The following is a 26,525-nucleotide window of genomic DNA, read 5'->3' as shown; positions in this document are numbered from 1 at the left end:
GTAAGTGGCATATAGCAAGAACTGCATATATACTCATTGGATGGATGGATGGATGGATGGATGGATGGATGGATGGATGGATGGATGGATGGATGGATGGATGAGAAATACTGACCTGCAAGTTCCAGTCCTGGCGTTCTCCATTCTGGCTGCATGTAAACCACCTGCAGATGTTTGAAAAATGCCAATACCAGACCAACTGAATCACAGCCCCTGAACGTGAGCAGAAAACCACACTGTGCAACATGGTAGCCAGTAGCCACATGGGTGAAATAAGTTTAAGGTTGAATGAAATTAAAAACGCAGCTCCTGATTGCACTACCTACACATCAAGTGTTTATTAGCCACATGGGGCTAGTGGAACCCCAAAATGTGCCACTCTGACATTGATTATTTGAATTAAAGTTACAGAAGAAATGACCAATGCAAGGAGGACACTCTGGTTGTTCTTCATCTGCCTGAAGGCAGGAAATGAATAAATCTCCCACAGGAAAGGCATCCTCCCTGTACGGGGAGGAAAGGAGACGTTGGGATTATCAGACATGGGCAATTTGGGGCCCGAAGACTATGTAAACATATCTGTTGCTTCCCAGGCTCTAATTTACTACCCCTGGCTGGAACTTCTTTGTCTTGTCAACTCTTCAACAAATTTACTGTTTCCTTGTCAAAAAGATATAAAAGCTGCTTGCTTTTCTTTGAGTCTCACATCTTCGGGGCTCCCCGTACACATGAAATTAAATTTGCTCTTCTCCTGTTCATCTCTCTTGTATTACAGGGCCTGTCTTCAATCAAGAATCTAGAAAGGTCGAGGGGAATTCATTGTTCCTCTCCATCCTACCTTTCTGGACAAACACCAATGCAGCATATCCCGTCATCACAGAGAACTCTACTGCAGAGTACTATTCTAGAATTTAGTCTGAATCTAACTTATCATGTGGCTCATTTATGCAGTCAATTACACTTAACTGAGCACTTATTAGGAGCAAATAGCAAACTAAGCGCTAAATGTAATTGGTGACAATAGCAAAGACAGTAACAGAAAATACATGCCTAGTGCCTACTATATACCAGGTATTATTCTATAAGCTTTGTATATATAAATTAATTTCATCCCCATAGTAGGTAGCCACATTAAAAAGATAACATTATCACTCCCACTTTACGTATGGGGAAACTAAGGCACAGAGAGATTTAAGAAACTTGCCGATGGCCATACAGCTGGTGAGATGGGGAGTCAGAATTCAAATCCAAGCCCTGCGAAATGGACTTTCACAAAGGGAGGGCTGGAAAAGATTATAGAGAGCCCCCACCTCTGCTCCCCAGAAGGCCCCCTTTCTTGGCAGTCTGACTGACAGGCTTGCTCAGTGGCACAGCCAGCAAGTGGCACAGGCCAGATAACAGCTCTGCCTCTTGCGGGGTGAGCTGTTCTTAACTCCTACGTGGGTCAAAGGAGTGCTGCACAGGAAACAAGGTCCAGGCTGGAAAATTCCTCTCACACTGTAACAGATGAGGGCTCTCTGCATTCAAATGGCCTTGCTCGCGGGGAACTCCACCTATTCTGTAACAATTCCTGGACACACGGCAGAGAAAGTGCAGAGCTGGGCAGGGCCCTTCAGGGACCTCTGGGCTCTATGACTCTGCAGTCAGCTGGGTTTGGGGGCGCTTTTCTCCAAAGAGCGACTCAAACTTCTCTCCCAGTGATCCCATGACTCAGTGAGGTGGGCTGGTAGGGGGGACCCTAAGCAGCCCCAGGGCTCAATTGACCCCACTCGCTTCCAGAAACTGTCATCTTATTGAAGACCCGTGGAGAGCCTCACCGATCCTATTCCCTCATTTGTGAAACGGTAATAAGAATGACTTTTGGCTGTTGTGGGATTTAGAAATTTTATCCTACAAGCATCAAAGGGGCAAAGATGGGGGCAGCATCTCCTTTTCATATCATACCTGGACACTGTTTAACTTAACTATCTAGGGCAGGGGTCAGCACACTATGGCCCTTGGGCCAAACCCCAACCTCTACCTGTTTTTGTAAGTAGAGCTGCCTTAGGAACCCCTGCCACCTGCTCTCCAGCTCTGAAAGCAGAGTTGCAGAGCTGTGACAAGGACAGAGACGTATGGCTTGCAAAGCCTGACATATTTACCATCTGGCTCTTAACAGCTCAGCCCAACCTGGTCTACAGGAATACACCTGGGCTTAATTTTGCCATTTCCTACATATTAAGGGTTCGGAATGTGAAGCTGCATGTTTACTTGCAGATTTTTGCATGGTAGATAAGATAACCCCGGAAGATATCGTCCTTTGCACTGGACAACATTCACTGATTTGGCTCCTAACTGTCGCAGATTGGGTTCCCCAGGAGGCAGCCTCTGAAACAGCAACACTGCTGCTGCAAGGTTATGAAGGAGGGCTCCTGGGGTTGAGGCCTGCAGAGGGGAGGGCACGAAGCAGGACAGGGTGGAGAGGAGAGGAGAGGAGGTAAGCTGTGACAGAAGGGCAGTTCTGAAGATAGGATGACCCTCTAGGGACGCAAGCAGCAGTGGGCAGGCCAGCCTTTATTCCCACTCACGGACCCCACCTCAGGTGCAAGCTGCCTGGGAGGGGGCATGACTTGAGACTAGGTGTCTCTTTCCAACCAAGGCAATCTCTGAAGGCAACTGAGATCCACACAGTTCAGAATAAGCCTCCCCAAAATGTGCCTCTTTGGTATGTGGATTATTTTGGGCTGAAGGGATGGCACATAAGCCTCACCTGCCAGACTGTCTTTGAGACACTCACGTTTTCTGGAACTCCCAGACAAATAAAATTAATTTCTTTTTTCTGTTAACCTCTCTTATGTCAATTTAATTAATAGACCAGCCAAAAGAACCTAGAAGGGTGGAAGGAAATTTATTCCTCCCCTACAGGGCTTTCTGCTGGCAGCACTCCCAGAAGCCGGGATACCTCAGAGCTGACCCAAATGGTACCTCACCACTTCCCCACATTTACCTAATGATTTTCTTCTATGGTGTCTTCCTTTCAGATGCCTATAAATATTCAGTCCCTCCAATGCTCTGAGTCACCTTTACCAACCTACTGGCTCCCTTGTTAATGAGTTAAATAAAATTTTTGATGCAGGTTCACTCTGGAATTGTATGAGGGGCATGGTCTCCCCTTTTTCATTTACTTTTTGGACAGAATGCACACGTTCCATGGCAATTATTGTAATGATGTTATAGATACAATAATGGAGAAAGCCGTCACTGAAAACAAATAGGAGGTTCACACCCAGTCAGCCTTCTTTCCTACATTCCTTCCGAGCATTCCAGCTACGACACAACAGGCACTAGAGAGTTCAGGACAGCAGAGAACTCACTGCGTTCATAGGCCAGCCTGAATGGTGAGCTGGAGGGGGCGAGGGGGCTGCCCAGACCAGAGAATACTGGAAAGGGGCCAAACGGGGAACCTGGGGCTGAATTGAATCTGCCTTTGGATTCGGTACATCAGAGCCTGTATTTGGCTTGTGCTATGGGGGACAGACAGCATTTTCTGGGGAATCTAGTTAAGTCTGTTTGCTTAAGGAAGTAAAAAGGTAGATACAGCATCTTGAACACCCTTGCTTTAAAATGCACATAGGAATAAGAATGTCAAGGCCACACCAAGAGGGATAAAGTCCTGGGGAAGCCACTGAGAAGGCTCCATGGCTGCTGGTGAGGCTTCAGGCAATCCTGAATAGGTGTCAAGGTCTCTGCAAGGAGGTGGTTCACAGGCAGCTCAGGGAAAAACCAAGGTGTAACACATGCTTCCTGCAAACAGAGCACATGGCCATGAGTAGGGGCAGCATGCAACCTACTCAGAAGTACAACAAAACAATGGAAATGGATGGATGAAGTGATGGAGAGATGGATAATTAATTATGTGATCAAGTAAATATAGCAAGATGTTAATTGTAGAATCAGCCCAGTGAGTATATGGGTATTGACTGGATAATGCAAATTTTATGTGTTTGAAATATTTCATAATGAAATATTGGGGGAATGACTATTGACAGAAGAGAAGGAGCAAAAGATAAAGTCAATACTAATATATTCCACATGTTCAATGTGTGTGTACTTAAAAAATATATTTACATGGATGCCTATATTTATGTATATATAGTCATAAATTAATAAAACACAAATATATGCAGAGTATTGGGAATGTAGACAAAGGGAGAGACTCAATCTGGGTTTGTGTTTTGTTCTAGCAAGAAATTACCACCACAATGTTTCCTAGGTGGCAAAACTCAGGGAACTGTCGACTATTTTCTCTTAGAGGAATTTATTCTTAAATGTAACAGGAAGTTGCTCAGGGAAAATGGTATTTATGAATATCATAAAATAACAGCAATTCTGAATGATGTAATGAATCCATTCATGCAACCTACAAGGGAAAAGGAGCAAAATTCAAATACCACATGTTTACCTTAACTGCCTGACGATGCGCCTGGGCTAATGGCCTAAATGGACATGTAGAAAGCAAGGCTCACCCTATTGTTACACAGACTGGAGAGAGCAGAATCTAGGTGTAAATAATTATGCCATATTTGACATAAGTGAATAGCAGTCACATTCGAAATAAGCCCACCTTAGAGTTTCTAGGCTGGTAAATTCACAGAACAAGCCAGCACTGTGTTGACAAGGTGCAGAGCCCCAGACAAGGCACGGAGACCTGGAACAAGGCGTGTGGCCGAGTCTTAAACACACATCCTGCCATTCAGTGCCAGTCACCAAGATATCCCTTCAGTGTGAGAAGCCGTGTGAGTTCAGGACTAGAGAACCCAGGGAAATTTGGGGGCTGGGAAAAGGGCTGAGCAATGAGGTACAGCCTCAGGGGAGATAATCAGAATATGGTGCTTCAAAACCCACAAAGTGCTACAAAGGCACTTTGGACCCAATAAGGCCACCTAGAGTCCTTCCTCGGTGACAGTATAAAATGCACTTTTATCTAAGGAGCTCGTGTCTCCCATGTTACACACTCAGTCAAGGAATAATCAAGTTTGCTGCATGGAGAAGCAGCAATGTCCACTTCGCTGGAATGCATGCATTTATTCTGGAATAGTAAGCGCTCAAATATGACCTATTACTACTATTAATACCAGCATTTTTTCCTGAGCACTTGCTGTGGAGCAGGTCCTGTGTTAGCACTTGTATAGATTCAACCTTGTAATTCTCATATACCCCTATGAGAGAAGGGCCGTCACTAACCCCATTCTGCAGATAAAGACATTGAGATTTCTTATGCCTAAGGCCATCCAGTAGGAGGTGGACTGGAATGCAGGCAGTGTGATGACCACATCACACTAAACAGCAGAGTTCTGCTCCACCCCTCACAGGTATGCATATGTCATCTACGCAAGGGCACAACTGTAACTGAGTAGCGAAAAGCAAACAGCAAGAGCACGTCTGTCTACAAGGGCCAACCACACACACACTGAGATGCTATGAGAGTCAGGAGCCCACCCTGATTCAAGAGGCCAGTCCCGGAACCACGCCCCGTTCAGATGGCACTGCCACCCGGCTCTCAGGCAGGGGACTGTGGAGTTCCAGAAGTACTGATATAATGAGTCCATTCATGCAACCTACAAGGGAAAAGGAGCAAAATTTGCCTTCACTTTGCAGCAGCAGGAAAGTGGGTGATATTCTCAAGTTGGCTTAATGCAACTGAACCACAAACAAGGGCATAATTAAAGCACTTTTACTTTTATTTAAGAGTATCTGAAAACTGCAAAACACAGCTCACTGCATGGACTGAGGCAGCGTGTCTTGAAGTTTCTTTGGCCTTTTCTTCTCCTGCCTGGGATCCTATCTGGGAAAGGGAAGAACCAGAAAGGAAAGAAAGTTAATTATCCCCTGAGTTCACACAGTGTGCCAAGACCCGGATGATGTGCCTTTCATAACAGTATCTCATTAAATCCTGGGACCAACTGTGTAGCATAGGTATTACTTCAATTTAAAGATTCAAGGGAGGTTCAGAGAGCTTAAGTAACTTGTGCAGAGCACACAGCAAGCATGGCAGAATAATGCTTTAAAGCCCAGCAGTTGCATCCAGTCTGGCTTCATTAAACCTCAGCTACCCCACACATCTTTCATCACAAAGACAGTCAGAAGGCAGGGGAGAGCAGCAGGCCCTCAGAAGCTCCCAGGATTGAAACTGTTTATCAGTACGAACTGTTTATCAGTACCTCGGCAGGCAGCCCAGCACCCCAGCACCAGCTGGGCTCTGAAGGGCCGAAGCCACCAGGCCATTCCAAGCTGCAATTCCAGACGACAATGAGCGCAGTGCGGCACCAGCTCCTGCAGGGCTCCCACGCACACAGGCAGGACCAGGTCACTCGGAGTGGTGCAATGTGGCCGAGGGGTGCAGGCTTTGCAGGGTCTCAGCCAAAAGGATCTGAATTAAAAAGCTTTAGAGTCATGGTGGGGGCGAGGGGAGGAAGGGGTGCCAATATTCTAAGTGCCAAAAGTATTGAAGACTACAGCAACATTATCATCCATCTGTGTCCAAGTTCTCTATGGACCTTGAAAGCATTGACTTCTGAGCATTTCTAAACCTGCCCGTGCCCAGGGCTGAGGAATAGGCTCCTGACACCTGGCATTCACACCATGTGCTGCCCCTTGAGCCTTCCCCCAAAAAGCCGTAAAAGCCAGCCAGGAGCCCCCGAGAGAGGGAGTCTTGGCTACCACACAGACTCTCACAGAAAGGGAGAGAGAAATAAACTCCTGCTCCCTCTCCCAGTCAGCTGCAGTGTACGGTGTACGCAGAATTCTTTGACCTCCAAGCTTCGGGTTCTGCACAGTCATATATACATCAGAGGGTTAGAAACAGACAATGTAAGGCACATGTCAGCACCTGCCATCTTGCAGGGGCTCATTAAGTACCTAGCATCACTACTATTCACAATTTTTAAAAGAATCAACAAAGTGCCATCGCTTCACCCCCTTAAATTCCTGTCTGGAATTAAGCTGGACTACTCAGGCTGATGTAGTCAGTGTGGGGTCCTGAGAGCAAAGCCGCAGAGGTACAGATGTTGGCTGCAGCCCTGCGTAGGGTGGCTTAGCAGTCGGTAAGCACGTGAACACGGTCACACTGTAGGAACAGGACTGATGCTGGGAGTCGGGATAGCACATCTTTCTTTAGGAAGGCAAACCACAAAGGGCAAATCACTATGTCCAAGTTCATACTCATGCATGGCTCCCAGAGCAGGACTTCACACACTTACCCCACAGGGGAGAAAAATCAGGAGGCCATTCTGATCCACAGCAAGTATGGGGCCTTGGGGTCAGAGCAGGCAGCCCTTGCCTAATGGGAGGACTGAGTGAGGAATCTTAATTAAAAGAGATGCATAGGAGATGAGCTCTGATATTATCTTCCAGCTAATAAGAAGAGTTAGCTCATGGAAAAAGATACAATCCCCTAAGTTTTTCATATGGATTTCTGCACTGTTACTACTAGGGGGAAAAGCTTTGCCACTACACAATTAAAAGAGATTAAGGGAAAGTGCAGGACATGCTGAAGAAAAGGAATAATCAAAGACACAAAAGAAAAGGAAAAGGCTAGCAGGGATACTGAAGAAATGGACTGGCCTCCTTGCCAGTCCAACAAAATACTTAAAAGGGATCAATTCTGCCTTACTATGGCTCACAGGGCCCTGCAGGATCTGGCCTTAACAGCTACCACCAGCTCTCATCTCCTACCACCTGCCCCCTTGCTCCCTGTGTTAGAGACTCACTAGCCTTTCAAAGCCCTGATCAAAGCAAGCAAGCTTCAACTCCAGGGCCTTTCCATGTCCTATTCTCCCTGCCCAAAACAGTCTTGCTCCAAATAGAATTTGATCCTATACTTCCTTTATATCTACTCAAATTTTACCTGCCCACAGAAAGCTTTTTCTATCATACCATGTGTTAGCAGCAAAATAAAAAGGGGAGCATGGATCAATTCAGACAGCATATGGCTGCTCACCACAGGGATCTACCCCACACTGCCTACTGTGAATGCAAGGACAGAAAACAAGGCACATGTCCAAGGGCCACCTCAGCAGTTTAATGGTTGATATCTGATAAAAGCCAGAAATGAACCAAGGGCACCTTCTAAGTGTCACCCAGCTGCCCAGCAGCTGTCCTATAACATGTGATTTCCGACACTCAGGTGTTTGTTTGGCTGCTGGAAGAAGGAGGTTATCTGCCCAGCTTCTATGAGAGACCTAAGAGCCAGGGCAGCTTTGAGAAGGGCACTCTGGCCTCAGGTGTCCTTGTCTTCTGATACCTGAGCTGGAAAGGCTCTTGACCTCTGAGTTCACCCAAGGAGAGCGAGCATGGCCCTCCTGTCCTCAGGAGGGAGTTCAGGGCAGGTACCCTGGAGAAGGGGGAAGTGGCAGCAGAGGTACAGCTGGGCCTGGAGCTGGCCTGTGATGTGGGAAGGGGCAAAGATGACCACCACAGGCTGTGCAGACCCTGCTACCGGATGCCCCAGAGCAGAAGGGCAAGCTCAGCAGCCCCCTTCTCCACCCATCAGCCACTTCCTTCCTGGGCCCCCATAGAAGATGGACAGGCTTTTCCCTGCTAAAGAGGCAAGAATCAATTAACCTACACAACTGCACCTTTTTCCAGGAAGCCTTCCTGGTGCACTAGAGACAGACATCAGCATCACAGCCCCAGGTCCAGGTGAGCTCCCGGGAAGAGCTCCAGCTGCTGAATCCATGCAACTGGGACAGGTCCTAATGAATTAACCTCCGTGGAGCTCAGTTTCCTCAGCTCTCAAGGAATAATGCTATTTTGAGAGTTAAATGAGATAATATTTGAAAAATACTCAGCACAGGAGGCACCGAGAAGGCATTTAAAGAAAAAGGCTTAATTCACGCAAATGATTCCAAGGACTTAAAAAAGGAAATTCCAAAAATAGAACTTGAACCTAATTATCAAAGCTTTCTAGAAAGATGCTAATTGTGGAAATCACTTAAACCCTATTTAATACAAGAAAAAAGACATTTCCATAATAACTTCTGATTTTAGTGATTCCCATCATCTCTGCTGAAGAAATTGATAATGGTTCTTTATTCTCAAACAACTTCTTAATATTTAACAAAAAGGCTGCGGAGTCCGAATGCCAGCGTGGGTGCCTAACACTAGCACTTTCAAGCTGTGTGACTCTGAGATCAAAGTTTCCTGACCTCCCAGGACCTCAGAATCTTCATCTATAAAATGAAGATAATAGTTGTACTTACTTTACTTTGCAGGGCTTTGAGAGGGTTAAACAGAGTGATATTGTCACTGTTCTTATTCTTAGTATCACTGTTTTGATCATTAACACAACTTTCTGCGATGCTAGAATGGCAAAGCTTTCTGCTCTGTGCAATGCTTGTGTGTGTGTGTGTGTGTGTTGTCGGGGGATGTAAACGGACAACACAGGAGCATTTTGCACAGTTCCTGGCATAGAAGTGGAAGGGATTGCAAGCGACCAGGGCATCTTAGGATGCTGCCCTCAGGGATATCAGCAATATGATTCTGCTTTAAAAAAAAAAAGGGCTGGAACCAAATTTTCTACACGCAAACCAGTAAAGCACATGAAATTCTTATGAAAGTATGAATAATGTGACAGGGTCACCTCAATAATTAGTAAGAGATATAAATCACAACTGGGGATTTACAGCCAACAGTAACTTTAAGAGTATATCATGGCATAAAATAGATACGTACAGATGACTGAGAGGGGAAATCTCCATGCAAATGCCTGCTATGTGTGAGGAAATGCTACTTGTAAGGACAGAATGTTGACGATGTGGAGGTTTCTAAAAGCCCCAGTGAGTCAAAGTGAGGTGGTCCCACCCACAGAGCAGGACGGCCAGGCAGAGACTGGACCTTCTGATCCCCAACAGGTACTTCTTTGAGAAGCCCAGGGTTTCAGATGTTCCCCTTGGTGCCTCGGCTGACGGAGTGAAAGGGCAAGCCAGAAAAGGGCATTCTAGGGTCTTGGCACCAACATTCTCTTTTCGCTCTCTGGACGAGCAGATCTGACAAAGCAAGCATCCCAGGCACCTGGTGAAGATGAGACCCAGACCACTTTCTACCATCCATTAAGAAAAAGGGGGGGGGCATGTGCAGGAAGGAGTTGTTTTGTTATCAACCAACCTCAAAACATCTTGGCAACCTCAAGATTAAGATGAGCTGATAGAGGCTTTGGATCTGCGCAGCGGGAGCACGTGGCTCCTTCCAGAGCCCTTGCCGCTCACACCTCTGCTTACAGCAAACGGTGCCGACCTGGAGCGCCCTATGGCTGGTGGCCCTCTGCTATTCCCTTGCTCACTGGGCACTGAGGGTGCAGCCCAGCCAACTCCTTAAAGAACAAGGTGCTATTACAGCTCCTTGGGATACCAGATGGCATCTAACTGCAGAGCAAATTCCAGTTCTTTCTAGGCCCCAACTGACTGGCTTTGAGGCTGTTAACATTTTTTGCCCATATTCAGTAAAATCAGGGCAGGGCTGAAAGGTCATGTATGGCGGCCGTGGGAGTGGAGGCTGGAAATCCCCCCATCCGTCCCATATTAGTGAATTCCCCATCTCTCTGCTCGATCATCCATTCACTTGCCAGACATTTACCAAACACTCCTGTGTTCTCAGCCCTGAACTGGGAGCTGTGAATACAAAGATAAGCAAATGCACAGCTTCAACAATATGTTATTTAAAGAGCGGGAATGGTTTATCCTCGACTCGGTGAGGGCACGCCCTGAATGTGTGCTTGAGAAAAGGGACATGGGCGTCCCTCCTCTCACTGAGTGTCCTCATGCACTCTCTCCTCAATATGCATATCTCACTGCTGCTTAGTGTGGTTTCCATCTAAGCATTTTTCACACAGCATGACCCCTGAAAGCAAAGCTGCAGAGATGCTTTTTTTTAGGCCACTGAGGAATGTCCAGGGCTAATATCCCACCCACACACAATGCTGGAGTCCCAGGCGGCTTTCCTAAGGCAACCACACTCAGGCACCCATCTTACTTAAGGGTTTTGCATTATAACAGGGTCAGTTGCAAAGAAGGTCCCAGGAGAAGGGCACCTGACCCAGGCACGGAGGAGCAGGGAAGGTGATGGAAAGGAGGGGGCAGAGGTACCCCACTCAAGCATGAAATCCCAGGTGAGTGCTAGGAGATGACAAGGAGACTGATTGCCAGGCAAAGAAGTCAGGTTCGTATGCTAAGGAAACCGTCTCCCAGAGGCCGGGCCAAAGGACCATTCCTGTTCCCCTCGTGGGTCATCTCTGCAGCCGCTTCTTTCCCCTGTCCAGCAACAAGAGAAAGTCCAGTCCTGACTCTCTGACTGACAGTTGTTGGTATTAAAAGCTTCCGATCCAATACACCAGGTTTCTCTGAGTGGCTTTTAAACCTCAGATGCTAAAAACCCTTCCTGTGTTTAGGTCAGGATCATAAACAACAGAGAAGGGAAGAGCGGCTGGGTGCGTAAAATGCAGGGTAAAGAAAAGTCTTTCGACAAGAAAGAGAAACATCACATCACGGGTCCCATTCAGGCTTCTCCCCATGAACCTCAAACCAGGAACACAGACCTGTGGCTGGTACTCCAAGAAAGACTCTGGCATTTAAATTCTGTCATGTGATGGATTAAACAAACCTGAGGCATATTTTTTAAAAGGTCAAGTGCGAACACTTACCAAAATGAAAATCAATCAGTGAGACCAAGGAAAATAATTCTCTCTGTGACCCGTTCGAGAACAAAAGTTTAGGTTCTGATCTTCCCCAAAAAGGGTCTGGGGGCAACCAAGCAGGCTGAGTGGCTCCTTTGACCAGGACAAGTACCTTCTTCCATCAGCTCCTGGAAGAGAAACGCAGGTCTCAGAGCACAGACTGCTTCCCCTTTTGCAAGGAGCTAGATAGATCAGCTAAGGTCCGCCCTGGAAAGAGACACATCACCTGGCTGGCCAGTGATCCTGGGCATTGGTTGGCTCTCTCCATTGCATTCCTTCCTTCTAAATAATTTGGGCTTCACTGCTTCTGGAGGGAGCCCTGCTAAAAACTTTGGAAGACAACAAGAGGCAGACACTGGATGTCTTTAAACTACTTACTGATTCTACGCAGTTGGGACCCCATCAGCCCTCTCCCAAGAGCTGCTGTTTAAAAAGAGAACTACAACCTGATGTCCAGCAAGGAGCGAATACATCCACACCACAGAATATTACTCAGCAGTAAGAATGAATGTAGTATCATACATGCAACAGTTTGGATGTATCTCCAGGAATTTGTGCTAAGTGAAAGAAAAACGCCCATCTCAAAAGGTTGCATGCTGCAGGATTCCATTTATGTAACATCCTTCAAATCACAACATTACCAAGATGGAAAATGGGTTAGCAGTTGCCTGGGGTAGGACACAGGGGAGGAGGTAGCTATACCAGAGTAGCATGAGGGATCCATGTGATGGAGCTGTTCTGTACCTTGACTGCGGTGGTGGTCACACAGATCTACATTATGTGATGAAACTGCAAAGACTAAATAATGGGGAAATCTGCAGGTGGATTGTATCCATGTCAATTCCCTGACTGCGGTGTCCTTCTACAGTTACATAAGATGCTACCATTGAGGGGGGCTTGACATTTTTCTGTATTATTTCTTACATATGCATTGCACATAAATGTGACTTATCTCAAAGTTAAAAGTTAGAAGAAGGCAGAACAAAAGAGTACATTGAAGGAGGTTCTCTCAGAGACTGCACAGCATCCTGAGCTTATTAAAGGGATCCAGGTGCCATTCCTGGGACTCACTACACCACCGTGGCTGCCACACACATGACTGCAGTCACATAAAACCTCGTCCTGAAGCCTGTAAGACCACCAGCACCTCTTTTCAGATCTTATTAAGAGTTCAACTTCACATCAGAATTCATCAACCACTGCCTGGAACACAGGTTTGACTCAGAGCACCAAAGACCTATCTTGTAAGAGGATTTTCAAAAAGAGAAAATGTATCGTAACTTATATAAACCACACCTACAAAGGAACTCTGTGCATTTGTTGTGACTATGGGCCCTGGGCAGCTGGAACAATTATATGAATCCCATGACTTTCCTTTTCTTTCCTTTGTATTTTTTTCTCCATTTTCAGGCATATTTTCATTTGCAATCTAAACCTTTTTTGTTACATCCACATGCATCATGCTGGGCTCTTATTATATTAAGCATGCCATTCTCTCAAACATATTCATAATTTTCCCCAAGTGTAGTGTAAATTTCAGATCATTAAATAAAATGACTTTATACTATCCTTGTGAATGTTACAACCCTCGCCCTCACCAATGACATCACTATTTCCATAGTAACTAATGTACTTCAGAGTGGAAAATGCAGATGGTGGTTTTAAAGAAAAAAAAAAAGCAAAAAAGTAAGTGGTAGAACCAAGCATATCGCAGTTTAAGTGGTGATGAAGAATGTTTCTATATCCTGGGGTGCCCGCTCAGGAATAAGTGATAAATATTTTAGTGGAACCTTTATGCTAACAGCTATTCTATATAGCAGTTGCCTATCAAATTACACAATTGCCTTTGGAGACGTAGCTACCCAATTCAATGCACGTGGGTAAATGCGTGTGTTCAAAAGCACAAGTCAAGATCACAGGCTGATTTTCAAAACAGAGTTATATACTTTATTTTATAGGTATAGCCTGAGAATAGCTCTTTCAGAAATATCTGAATGCCGGGAAGAAAGAATGCAACTGCTCACAAAAGAGAAATGGAGAAAACGAATAGACAGGAAAAAAGCCTCAATTCTTAATTCCTAAATGTAAGAAAAATAAATGATAAAAATCTCCATGAAATGCAACATTTCTCTCCCTTTAAGCGTAAGGTCCTTTTGATGAAGTGTGGGCACTTTCTCAGTTTCTGCAGATATTTCTCTGTTTGGATATTGGCGAATGAAGATTTTTCTGGTATGAAAATCCATGCTCTGAGCTGTTAGGAAGGCAGCTAGGAAGTGACATTGTGGATGGTTTGACACACAACTAAAGTCTAGTTTTAAAACAGAACAGCATGTTTGATCTGTCCCTGTCAAAATGTCATTCTAAACACTTGACATTTAACATACTCAACAGAAGCTCCGAGAAGTTCCATCACTTAGTGTCTGTGCTGCGGGAGCCGATATTAAGGCCACAAGATGACATCAGGTTCTGCAACACCCAATAAGCTACATTTTTCTGATTTTCTGTGGCTACTCCCGAGGACCAGGAATGCATCTGGAGCTGACTGGATATGCCTACTCCACACCCTGCTTAAGAGCTCACATGCCGGGGTTTCATTGCTGGGATGCTAGATTTTGCCCCATTTCATCAGCACAGTTTTCTGCATTCCAATAAAGCTCTGAGATAGAAGTCCTCGACTTCTCTGGACAGTCACTGTGTGGCAGGCCACCTAGTGCACGGAGGTCAGGGGAGGTGACCCAGGCACACACCTGCTCCCTAACTTCCAGCCAGGTGCTCAGACCAGACCAGGTCTCCCATCTGCCCTGAGGCTCATGGAGCTACTCTCTTCCCAAAACACCCCTGGGCACAGGTCACAGCACTTTTTGCAAAAACCTAAAGTGACTCCTTTTGTCTCTTAGACTGAGTCTAGAATCTAAGGCCTTCCCTTCCCTAGCTGCAACCTCCACCAGGACCACCTTCCTTCCGGGTCTCAAGGGCAGGCCTGTCTGCCACAGCCAGAGGCCTTCTCTCTAGTACCATTTGCTCCTCTTCTCAGAGCATCCTGCCACCCCGCCTCTGCTGTTGACCCTGCTTCTTCTGTGGGATCCACATCAATGTTCTCTTCTTTCCCATCTCCACAAAGGGACTCTTTACATTCAGCCACCCACGCTCACTCTTTCAAGAATCTCAGCCATCGCCCTGATACCATTTGCAAAGGTTCTGAGAAAAACACCACAGTGTCAGCTCCTTCAGAGTGGAGATTTCTGGGTGTTTTGATAACGCTGTGTCCTCAACACCAAGAAAGAGTGCCTGGCAAATCGCAGCAGCTCAATAAATGGGTTTTGAATTAATGTGGTGGCGTCACAGAACACAAACATCTTAAATGTTGTAAAAGCAAGAGAGAAGTGAGCAGGGCTTGATTATCAAACTTAGAAATACATACAAGGAGAACCGCCATCTTCATTTCCAGAGGCTTCATGCCAAATTAATTAAAACATGAAATAGTTATTTAAGTGGTTAGGAGACAACATAAAATACAAGGGAAAAGAGGAAAAGATTCTTCCACATCAGAATTAAATTTAATGCCCCAGATCAATAAAAACTATCTTAAAGACCAGGAAATAAATCAAGTGATATAAGACATACATAATAGAAAAGGACTTTGGGAAAGTGGTCTGTTGCCATCCAAACACAGAAGGAACTTATGGAAGTGAGGTTTTTCATTCCGTGGTGTTGGATCAGGTCCATGTGGGTCAAATAGCAGGACCCCAAACATATTGGCAAAAGTGAAATATCTATAATTAGTTGTACAGTGTGCATGGGCCAGGAGAAGGAATAGAGGGAAGGCCTTCAATGCTGCCACACAGCCCTCCACCACAAACCTTTTCTGCACTGGGCACCCGAGGGGAGTCCCAGGGGTCATCTGTTAGGTGCTGTGCAAAACACAAGCAGGCCCACCTGACGGGCTGGCTGGAAGTTCTGCAAGTACAGCCACATCTGCCACGGCGGAGCCTTCAGAACCACCTGGTAGGCAGCTGCACCTGTGAGCCCACATGCCTTGCGTTGCCAGGAAGCCAGCCTAAGATCAGTGCCCCACCCGGCACCCCCGCCAGGGGAAGGAGCCAGACACTCAGGCTCCGGGAAGATGGGACACCCCCCAGGAGTGACCGCTGAAGGTGGGAATGCACTGGGAGACAGCCTCTCATCTGGGGAGCCAACCCACAGATCAGACCACCGCACTAAGAACTCTTCACGATTCCAGAGCAGGGGGCTGCAAACACTTTCTGTCGAGAGACCAGAAAATAAATATTTTAGGCTTTGCGGGCCCTATGGTCTCTGTCACAACCACTCCATAGGCTCTACTGTCATGGCGCAAGAAGCAGCCTGGACTATCATATGTAAATCAACCTGCAAGGCTGCGTTCCAAACTGAATCCACAAAACAGCCTGAAGGCTGGATTTGGCCAGGGGCTGCCCTTCGCTGGCCCCAGCTTCAGAGCCATGCTCACTGCTCCACATCTGCTCCTGAGTTTTACAAATCTCTCCAAGCAAAAAGAGCCGGAGGACCTGTGCTCAGGGTCCCAAGGAAACGGGCAGCAGTGAGAACAGGGCTGAGATTTATTGAGCATGTGTGCCAGGCACCGTACCACACGACCTTTCACATGTGGTGACTCACTTCACATTCATGAGAACTACTCAGAATTTCGGCAGCACCCTTGTCCACTAAAAGGATGCTAGCAGGGGGCACTTCCCAACTTGAAGGTCGCAAATGTCCCTTTCACGTGGAGACGTCCGGCCGTTGTTAGTCATCTCAACCTGAGGGTCAACCTTAGCCTCACAAATGGGGATCAACATTGTAATATAAAGTACTTCAAAGAATGTCTTACCAGTTATCTAATATAATCAAGGAAAATGTAAATCTAGTCCAGAAAAAGTTAATTTGCAATGTACAGGAAGTACAAAGAGAGGACAAGTTAGATCGAGCCACAAATAATTAGATAAATTCAGAAGGGAACATTCTGTAGAATGTTCTGTATAATGATGAATGACCTCTTCAAAAAGTCGACATAGTAGGGAAAGGTGGGGGTTTTTTCTAGATTAAAGAACACTGAAAATTTACACCCACATTCAAATAGTATATGCACAACAGTTACAGGTAGAAGCAACCCATGTGTCCATCAACGGATGAATGGATAAGCCAAATGCAGTATCTATTAATGATGGAACATTACTCAGCTCTAAAAATGGAAGAAAATTCTGACACAAGCCACAACAGGGGTGAACCCCAAGGACATTATGCTAACTGAAGTAAGCCAGACAGAAAAGAACATATTCTGTATGACTCCACTTACATCGGGTATCTAGAGTCTTCAAAATCACGGTCACGGAAAATAGAATGGTGGCTGCCAGGAGCCAGCAGGGGAGGGAATGGGGAGGTAGTGTTTAATGGGTACAGAGTTTCATTGTTTCAAAAAGAAAGGAATTCTGGAGAGGATGGTCATGATGGTTACACAACAATATAAATGTACTTAATATCACTGAACTTAAAAACGTTAAAGATGGTCGACTTTATGCTATGTGTAGTTTACCACAAAAAAAAAATTTAAAAAGACACAGTCATATAACAAATGAAATGCATGATCTTTAATTGGTTTGTGGCTGTTTAAAAAATAAAGAGTCCTATAGAGATTGAACTGGGCTAGAGCTAGGGATGGCAATGGCAATGCCAACGGAGATATTTTGGGAAAATTTGGGGAAATTTGAGTGTGTAGTGGGTATTAGTCGAAATCAGGAAATAGTGAATTGGCTGGGGGTAATAATAGGGTTGTGGTTTTATAGGGAAATGATCATACTTTATGGAGGCATAATGAAGTGTTTAGAGGTGAAGTGTCCTCATTTCTATAATTCACCTCAAAAAAAGGTATATGTAAACATTTACATGTATATGTGTGTAGGTGCGTATATGTGTAGCAAAGATGCCAAATCTTAACAACTCTTCCATCCTAGGTGGTAGGTATATAGGTTTTCACAGTATTATCTTTCTTTTGGAGAATTTATAATCTAGAATTAAAAATAAAGGTGGGGCACACCTGTAAGGCTGAAAGGACACAATGCATGACAACACTTTTAAACCCATTAAACATTCCACACGCATAAGACAGCATTGTACCCATTCTTGTTTTTGGCAATACAACTGAGACCCAAGGTAAAATAAATGACTCCCCAGTGGGGAGTCTTTTGATAAAGAGCAAAATGCTATTCTTGGTAAGTGCTGTGGTACGCTTGGGGATGAGGTACATGCAATTTTGTACTAAGGTTTTGAAAAATGACTATTTGTTGAAGAGGTGGAACAGCAATTCATGTCTGTCTGTTCCCACTGGCACAGAACAGTCTGTAATTTGTGGGTGGAGCGGGGTGGGGTGGGGCCCAGTTACTACCTAATGGCCCTCGCTTTTGAGTGGCTGGCTGTTCAGAGCAAGAACACAGTCCAGGGCTGAGCAAGCAGGTACCAACATGCCAGGAACAGGGGCCTTGTGACTGGCCAGGGAATGCACAAACATTCATTTCCGGAGCGCTCACCTCACCTGCAAAGGCCAGGAAGGCATGGACAGAGAGCCTTGCGTCCCTGGCCCCAGTCAAGTAATGCTCAACATTCATTAACTTTCTCCTCAGTTATAAAAAAAAAGAACAGTGTTCTCTCACAAGTAGCAACGTATCAGAACGGTATCAAAACACCCAACATGCTTAAACATTTCATCCAGTTGCAATTTCTTGAGGGGGAGTGATCTGAGGAAAGAGAAGGATTTTTGAGAAGGAAAACTGAGAGACCTAGGATTCCACACTGACTGTGTCATGTTGGGCAAGCTGGTTAACCTCTGTTCCCCTAAAACAGAAATGATGGCATTTACCTCACAGCGTTTGTCCTGAGCGTCAAATTGGACCATTTCTGGAGCATGTAAGACCCTCAAAAAGTGTCAGTTCACAGTTGTGACAATCCCTTTAATCTCAGCAACCCATTTTACAATTCTGAGAGGCAAAATCTAGAAAGTCATGAGAAATCTGGATAACCATAAAGAATCTGCCACACAGAAATAGAGGGATGCAATGCAACTGAACCCAGTGGCATATTACACAATCTTTTAAAATGTCGCTAGGTATTTCTCAATTAAAATGGTACAAACTTCTGTTCAGAATGTCACTCTTCCAAAACTTAAGCAGAAACAGTTTAAAGCAGAAATCAAAGAAGTCACCAGTCAAAACACAAACAAGAAAATGAGCACACCTCCGTGTCATAAAATACAGGTACTGCCTGTGAAGAGAAAGGAAACGGGGATTGCAGAGCGGTGCAGGGTGATGCGGTGTAGAAGGCTCGTAGCTCTGCACCCACCACCCTCAGAAAGATGAACCAGGGAATAAGCACAAATCCTGAGAGTTTTCATTAATAGCACCAAATCTGGAGAAAAGCAGGCATCTGTACATTCCTCTTTTCTGACTGGGCAATCGTGAAAACATCCAGTGGGGGAAAGGGGATGATGAGGAAGCCATGAACCACAGGGCTGATTATCTCTATGAGGAGGAAGCAAAGGTTCCAGGGGTATGTAGTGCATCGGGAGCTGATCCCAAGCAGGGTATAATGCCCAAGGGTAGGCAGTGTGTGCCCCCCAACAGGAAGACTGAACCCACTTAAAAGGACCTTAAGATCCCAGAAGCAAAAGCCACCAAGCAAGTCCACATCATGTAGCTACAACTTGGCCAGCACCCCGCAGGCCACCGATGACAGCTGAGCTGGCCCCAGCTCCCTGCTATGGTCCCAGGCTACAGAAGGCGTGGATAGAAACTACAGATCAGCCTTCCAACTTTAGCTTGGCATAAGGGCGAGAGCAAAAAAGGCTCCCCAAATCAAGAAATCCCACACTCAGAACAACAAAGTTCTAGGCAGACTCATCGGCCAAGAAAGAACAAAGTGGGAAAAGCAAACAAAAAGGCCTGCATTTATCAACACAGACTCCTGGAGGAAAGGAAAAAAAATGAAACATCGTATCAAAGTAAGAACTTGGCCTGAAAGAAAACATAACCCAAGAGGAGGAGAATTCCCCCCAAAAGACCTTGAAGACAGGTAACATAATATAAGCACAATGAACAGAGAACTCAAAGGCAACACTGACAGAAAGAAAAAGAGAAAAATGAGATTGTAGACCTAAAGAAATAAACTGGGGACTAAAATAAACTTTAGAAAAGTAATAGATAAAATATAATCTACTGAGAACTAAAGATGACTTCAAATCAATCTTCTAACTACAGAAAAGCTAAAAATAAACACCGTGAATATATACAGCTGACCTGGAACAACACAGATCTGAACTGCACCAATCCACTTTAAACACAGATTTATTTTTCAATCAATATATTGGAAAAATTTTTGGAGATATGCAACAATTTGTAAAAAAAAAACATTTGTTTTCTTTAGCTTACTTTATTATAAAGATCCAATATATAATACATATACAAAATACATATAACTGACTGTTTACGTTATCAGTAAGTTCCCAGGCAAAGTAGGCTATTGTAGTTGAGTTCTGGGGGAGTCAAAAGTTACAAATGGATTTTCAGATGCTCAGGGAGAGGCTGGGGGGGTCACGCCCCTAACCCCTGCATTGTTCAAGGGTCAGCTGTAGATGAAAATAGGGATCAAAGTAATAAAAGCAAAAATATAACTATAGAATTCAAAGACACTTCATTGTACAGATAAACTGTGTCCTCACAGCACAGAACTCACCATACGGAACCAAGAACATGTTCAAAGAAACAATATGAGACAATTCTCCTGAGACTAGTACAGACGAATCTCGTGACTCAAAGAACACCGCAAGTTCCATAACAATGTGACACACATCATACAGCAGGAATACCTACTGTGATGAACTTATGTGTCAACTATTAATAAAGGATCCCTCAGGCATCTCATCTATAAGCAAATCATCTATAAGGGAGGAAAATCTAGGCTGGCCTTGGACTCTCCTACAGCAACATTCAAGGACAGAAGACAGTGACTTTGTTCAAGTTTTAATTAAGCCTTCTGTTAACTTTGAGTGAAATGCACTACTTTGTATTTTAGGGACATATATTGTATAAACTGTACCTAGCTAGTCAGCCATTTGTCATGTAAGAACAGAAAGAACTCTGAAATGATATACTTGCTAATGATAATTCTAAGGTGGATTACTCTTTCCTCCTCCCAGAATTCATACCTCAATCTGTCCCAGAGGAACTTTTACCTCTGGAGGTACCAGAGAAAAACTGCTCTTCCGACTTCATTCAGTCCTCCCCAGAGGGGACTGCAGCAACTTATCTGATCCGTAAAATTGCAGAAAACTGCAAAAGGGACATAGAAGGCCTCCTCCAACCTCTTGCTTTTCTTCTTCTTCTCTGAGTAGTCGTCAGGTGCACACATTCTTGGCTTCTTTTGGAAGAAAGCTTACCTGAGCAGGTGCACCACTACAGGGACATAAAACCCTGTCACTCTGAGAGCAAAACAGTGAGAAACCCAAATCTGGCCACAAACTGAGTTTTCCAACCCAAACTCCGAATTTTTCCATACAAACCCCAAGCTGGTATTTTTAGAGCCCTGTAGCTGGCTAGTATGTCTATGACCCAACTGATTCTTAACCGGGGAGAGGGGAGATGCGGAGAGGAAAGTTGATTTTCACTCTTGAGACCCCAATTTCCGGCAGGATTATTTCTGAATGGTAGGTTTTGGAATTTCTCAAAATAGTTTTATCTGAACTTTTCTTCACTTTAATGTTCTTCATAATGAACATACATGTTTTTTCACAGAAACCATAGGTCATTTATCTTTAAAACCATGACACCAGAGAAGTACATCTGATGTTAGAGAAAAGTGGTCATGATGGTTTAGGGGAAAAAGCAGGTTCCTCAAGAGAATGTGTAGTGCGGTCTAATTTTATTATATAATAACAATAGTAACATACAGTAGTATGTAGTAACACACTGCAGGGTGTAGTAACATACTGTAGTTCACGGGCTGAGCACTTTTGAATGAATTATCCCATTTAGTATTCACAAGATCATGTGAAGTAGATATAAATGTCATCCTAATCTTGGGATTGGAGAGGTGAACTCAATCGCCCCAGGCCACACAAGATTAAGCAACAGCAGGACACAGGCTTCCCAAAGCCAACACCCTCCACTGCTCTGTCCGCTTTTGAAGAAATATGGGTGGACGCAGAGACTGATGGGATGCACACCAAAATGCTAACAGTTCATCTCCAGGGCATGGCATCACAGATGGCATTTCTACCTTTTTTCTAATACATCAATGTTTTATCTGTGTTTTCCAAATTTCAACCCACATATTGCCTGTATAAGGAGTACAATAGTGATGTCTTCATATTAAGAAAAAAGTCACAAGCATGAACTTGAACTTCTAGTTACCAGGAAAGCCACAGGATGTGACCACACAAAGCTCTGGAGCTGTCTCAGCCAGTGCTTGGATTGCCTATTTGCAGGCAACAGGTGTGGACCAACAGGCCAGAGGCACGCTGGCAAAAGTCCGCACCCCTTCTAGGCAGGATATCAAGCTGAAGGGCAACCAGATCAATATGGCCCTGAGCAGCCTCACGCCATCAGCGCCTGATCCCAGGAGCCAGTTAGCTCTGCTGATAAGATAGCGCCTCTCTGGACCCTCATGATTATTCCGAGGAGTGCCCCCTCTCAGCAGCTTGCCAAGTCGTGCTCAAGGAGAACCAGAGGGGAAGTTAGAATGGCCTCCATCCAATTCTTAAACTGTAAATTGCACGCCCACTTTTTGTTTGGAGACATTTCCTGTGTGTGAACACAGTTTGTTCTGTTACCAGCTTTAAAGTTATCCAGAACTGATACATCCAGGGCCAAGCTAGAGTGTTAAGAAACAAAAAAGTCAAATACGATAGGACCTTTCTTAATTTTAGCTCATCTTGCAGAATCCTCATTTGGAGGTAACTCAAAAGGGAGCTGAACACAGAGGTGCCATTGTATACAGATGCTGCAGCTCCCCGCCTCCCCCACTGCCCCCACCCTGGTGAGCACAGCACCCCAGGACAACGAGTGTCCTCCTGCCCCTAGGCACCATCCCGCGATGCGGCCCTGCCTATTTCTCGCTGAGGCTGATGATGCCCCGATGCGGCTTGGCCTCCACGTGTTGGCAGGCTGGCTTCTAGCAGCATTTCTGGGTCAGGGCACTACTTCAAAGCCGGGAGGGAATGGGGATGGATAGAAGCCTTGCTCGGAAAGGTGCCCCACTACTGGCGGGAGTGGAGACTCCCTGACGTGCCTCTGTAGGGCTGTAGCCCTGTGTTCCCGGTCTGTCTCTTCCCCACCCGAGCTTCTCAAGCCTGCCCCACCTCCAAGGATTCTCCCCAGCCAGACTGTCCACACCAGCCCTGACATTTTGTTCCCCTTACATCTACCTGCTCCAACCAAGGTTGAGGAAGTTACTTTGTATCTGAAAACATAAATGTTTCTCCTCACCACCCAGGCCCATCTCCACCACCACCTCCCACCATGACCCAATGCTTTGCATTGATGGCCAGACAGCACACTGTTCCATGTAAGACAGCTGGGTTAGCCTCCAGCTCCAAGACGGCCCCCAGCTGCCTGGCCCAGGTCCTGAAACAGACTAATGAATGAGTAGTTACTGAAAACATTATAAACACGCCATGCCTCCATTAGGATATATAAACTCCATGAGGGCCAAGAACACACCCTACTCAATTCTATACTGCTCACAGCAGTCGAGGAAGTTGTTGAAGTTCACTGTTTTGGCAGAGACCACACTGAAGTGCTTTTCAAAGGAGCCTGTGCAGAGAATTCCTGAGAACCATACAGCTCCCACCTCCACCAAAAAACACAGACATGAATGAGATTAGAATGTAGATGTCTGGTCCTCACGTAACACACACCTGGGCAAATCTGAGACTGGCTGGCACAGTATTAAAGTCTCTTTCAGTCTCACCAAATCAGATAGGGCTTCAGGGAGGAGACAACCAGGTGGAAATGTCACCAAGCTAGGTTCCTGCTAAGGAGTTCCAGGTGTGAGGGACAGGGAGCTGTACCCCCATCCATGCACACACACACACACACACACACTCACTCACACTCTAATATACACACATGATGCTCCCCCACATGCATATACCTTCATCACATGACATGACCATCCAGTCCAAACTCTGCATTCAGCAATGCCCAGAACAGGGAATGACTTACTCCATCATCTTCCTACCCAACCCAGAACCCTAAAGAGGGCAAAGCATTTGTCTTTTCCTTTCTTTTTGATTTTCCTTTGTACCCTATTTTTTTTTCTTTTTCTTTGTGCCATTTTAGGGTCCTCTGCTGTTTTTTCTTCAAAGCATTATGGGTTGAACAGTGTCCCCCAAAAAGACATGTTCAGGGCCTAACTCCCCATATTAGTAAATGTGACCTGACCTTGCTTGGAAACAAAGCCTTAGCAGGTGTATTGACAGTACAATGAAGGCACTAGGGTAGGTCTCAATCCCAAATGACTGGTGTCCTGAGAAGAGTAAGACACAGAGGGAAATGCCATGTGACTTCAGAGTCACATACTGAAGGGGAGCAGCTGCAAGGCAAGGAACACCCAGGATTCAAGGGCCACCCCCGTAGGCTGGCAAGAGGCGAGAGGTGTGGCTCTGCTGGCCTGGATGGCAGACTTCTAGCCCCCAGGACTGCAAGAAAACCAATCTGTTAGAAAGCCACCCAGTTTGTGGTTTTCTGCATGGCAGCCATGGGACATGATACACCCAGTTTCTTCCTTCTGAGACGCCCAGAAAAACACATTCATATTCACCCACCTTCCCACCTCCAGATTCAGGTGCAAGTCCACTTCCCAACGAAGGGATAAACTGTCAAAGTTACCTTCTCTTTAGAATACATCCTTCCATACCTAAGGGAGAAAATATAACCCAGTTTTGGTCTAACATCTGAGACTGAAAATGTTCAAGAAGGATCCTACTGGCCTGTGAACTTCCCAGAAAGAAAAGGTTTAAATAAAATATGAAGACCCCATCCCTCCCACCCTCCACTCCCCAACATACAACAGAGTTCAGAACTGGTCCAGGAAGGCAGGAATTAATGTACAGTCTGCGGTGAAAGGTGAGATTGTTATCTTTAAGATCCGTGAGAGGCCGAGAGCTCAGCTGCATTGTCCCCTGAATAAGGACAGTGAGAAGCCACCAAAGGAAGGATCTAGAAGAAGGGTGTTAACAGGGCCTAAGGCAAAGCCTGGCGTAAGAGTCTCACTTAGGAGTGAGCCAGGTTTTGACTCCCCGGAACACGCTTTCGCAGAGGTCTCGCAGATTCAGCTATGACATCCTGCCAGGGTGTAGAGCCTGGCACTGCTACCGTCTGGTGCCAGGGAGCGTGGCAGGAATAAAATGAATGAACAACCAAGAGGCAGCAGAACCGAGGCGACCACCGTGACCAGCACAGCTCAGCTCACTGGCACGGAGAGAAGAGCGGTCACAGAGGTGACAGACCAGAACACAAGAACACTCAGCGTCCCTTTTGGGAGATCTAAAACGCTTCACCCATCACACGGAACAGCCTCCCTGATAGCGTTGGGTGCCAGGAGCCTTTTTTATTTTTAATTGTTGCCTTGGTACTATTATTTTTAAGTGACAAAAGCATTTCTCCGCCCCATAAAATCCAAAATATCAGAAGACATAGATAAAAATGTATATATGTTTATCTGTTCATTAGATGAAGGATAAGTATGATGCCTATTAGGAAACACTGAGTCTATTTTTTTTAAAAAAAAGAAGGAATGCTTTAAAGAGAGTAAGAGAAATCAGTAATTTTTTTTCCAGCATTCACCAAAACATTTTTTAATTTATATATGTTTATAATCGATATTTCAAAAACAAAATTCCTCCTAAATGCTTACCTGCTCACACCTGCCAGACAATGTGGGCTAGTTCTGGAGGGCAGGGCTGCACATTTGAGTAAAGTACTTAACTCTGTGCCCTCATTTTGCCTGAGTGAAAGCAACTAATGCAGAGCTTCCACAATGTTATCTTTAAAAAGATGTAAGAATGGGACACAGGGACAATGTGCCTATTGGACAATCACTTTGCACCTGTGCATCTTGCAAGTTTCACAGGGCTGCATTTGAATTCAGTCCAAGTGCTGCAAGCTCCACGCACCCCTCGGAGATGGGGAGCAGCAAAGCGGACCTCCCCATCTGCTCCAGTCAACTGGAAGCTGCAAAGCTACAAAACTGCTCACTGACTTTTTGATCTATTTATACGCATCTCCACGGATTGGCAAAGGTAAAGGAAAGGTGCTGATTTATGAATTTTGTTTCCAAAAGATATCCCCCCTTTGGCTGGCTGAGAAACATGTCGTTGGCATGGTAAGCCTCCCAATGGACACAGTATTTACCAGCACCAGGGAAGCAACACAACATGCCGCAGAGTAAATCGTGAGTCCTGTCCTCAATTTTTGTGTGACGAGAGGCCTGTCTGAAGCTTTGAGATCTACCCCAACTGGTCGAGTCCCCTTTAAGTCTTTTCTCCCCAGCCCTCCCCTGGCCCAAAGAAGCTCCGTGACTGGAGCTCGTTGTTCAGGAGGCTGGAAATCTGAAATCGATGCGCAGCGTCCTGTGCACCCCCACGCACTTGTGGATTTGAGAAGAGGACCGTGTGACGTGCCACAATGAAACACATGCAAGTTACACAAAGCAAGACAAAGTACATTGCAAGTGCCATCAGAGCAGCGCTTCAGGAAAGGAAAGGGCCAAAGGATGAAGCCCACGACAAGCGGCAGCT

General features: G+C 45.4%; 1 protein-coding gene and 1 long non-coding RNA gene across 4 annotated transcripts in view; both read right to left on the bottom strand.

Annotated features, from left to right (window-relative positions):
* Positions 1–26,525, bottom strand: part of SLCO3A1 (solute carrier organic anion transporter family member 3A1) — a 262,731-nt gene that overhangs the window by 225,902 nt on the left and 10,304 nt on the right. The window lies entirely within an intron of this gene.
* Positions 5,703–11,657, bottom strand: LOC118968739 (uncharacterized). The gene is made up of 3 exons (XR_012127195.1): positions 7,239–11,657; positions 6,201–6,409; positions 5,703–5,824 (listed from the first exon to the last, which is right to left on the bottom strand). It is a non-coding gene; the product is annotated as an uncharacterized lncRNA (long non-coding RNA).

The sequence above is a fragment of the Manis javanica genome, chromosome 18, assembly GCF_040802235.1.
Source record: "Manis javanica isolate MJ-LG chromosome 18, MJ_LKY, whole genome shotgun sequence".
Taxonomy (NCBI): Eukaryota; Metazoa; Chordata; class Mammalia; order Pholidota; family Manidae; genus Manis; species Manis javanica.
The sequence above is the reverse complement of the archived record's forward strand: the minus strand, read 5'-3'. Positions and strand labels throughout refer to the sequence as shown.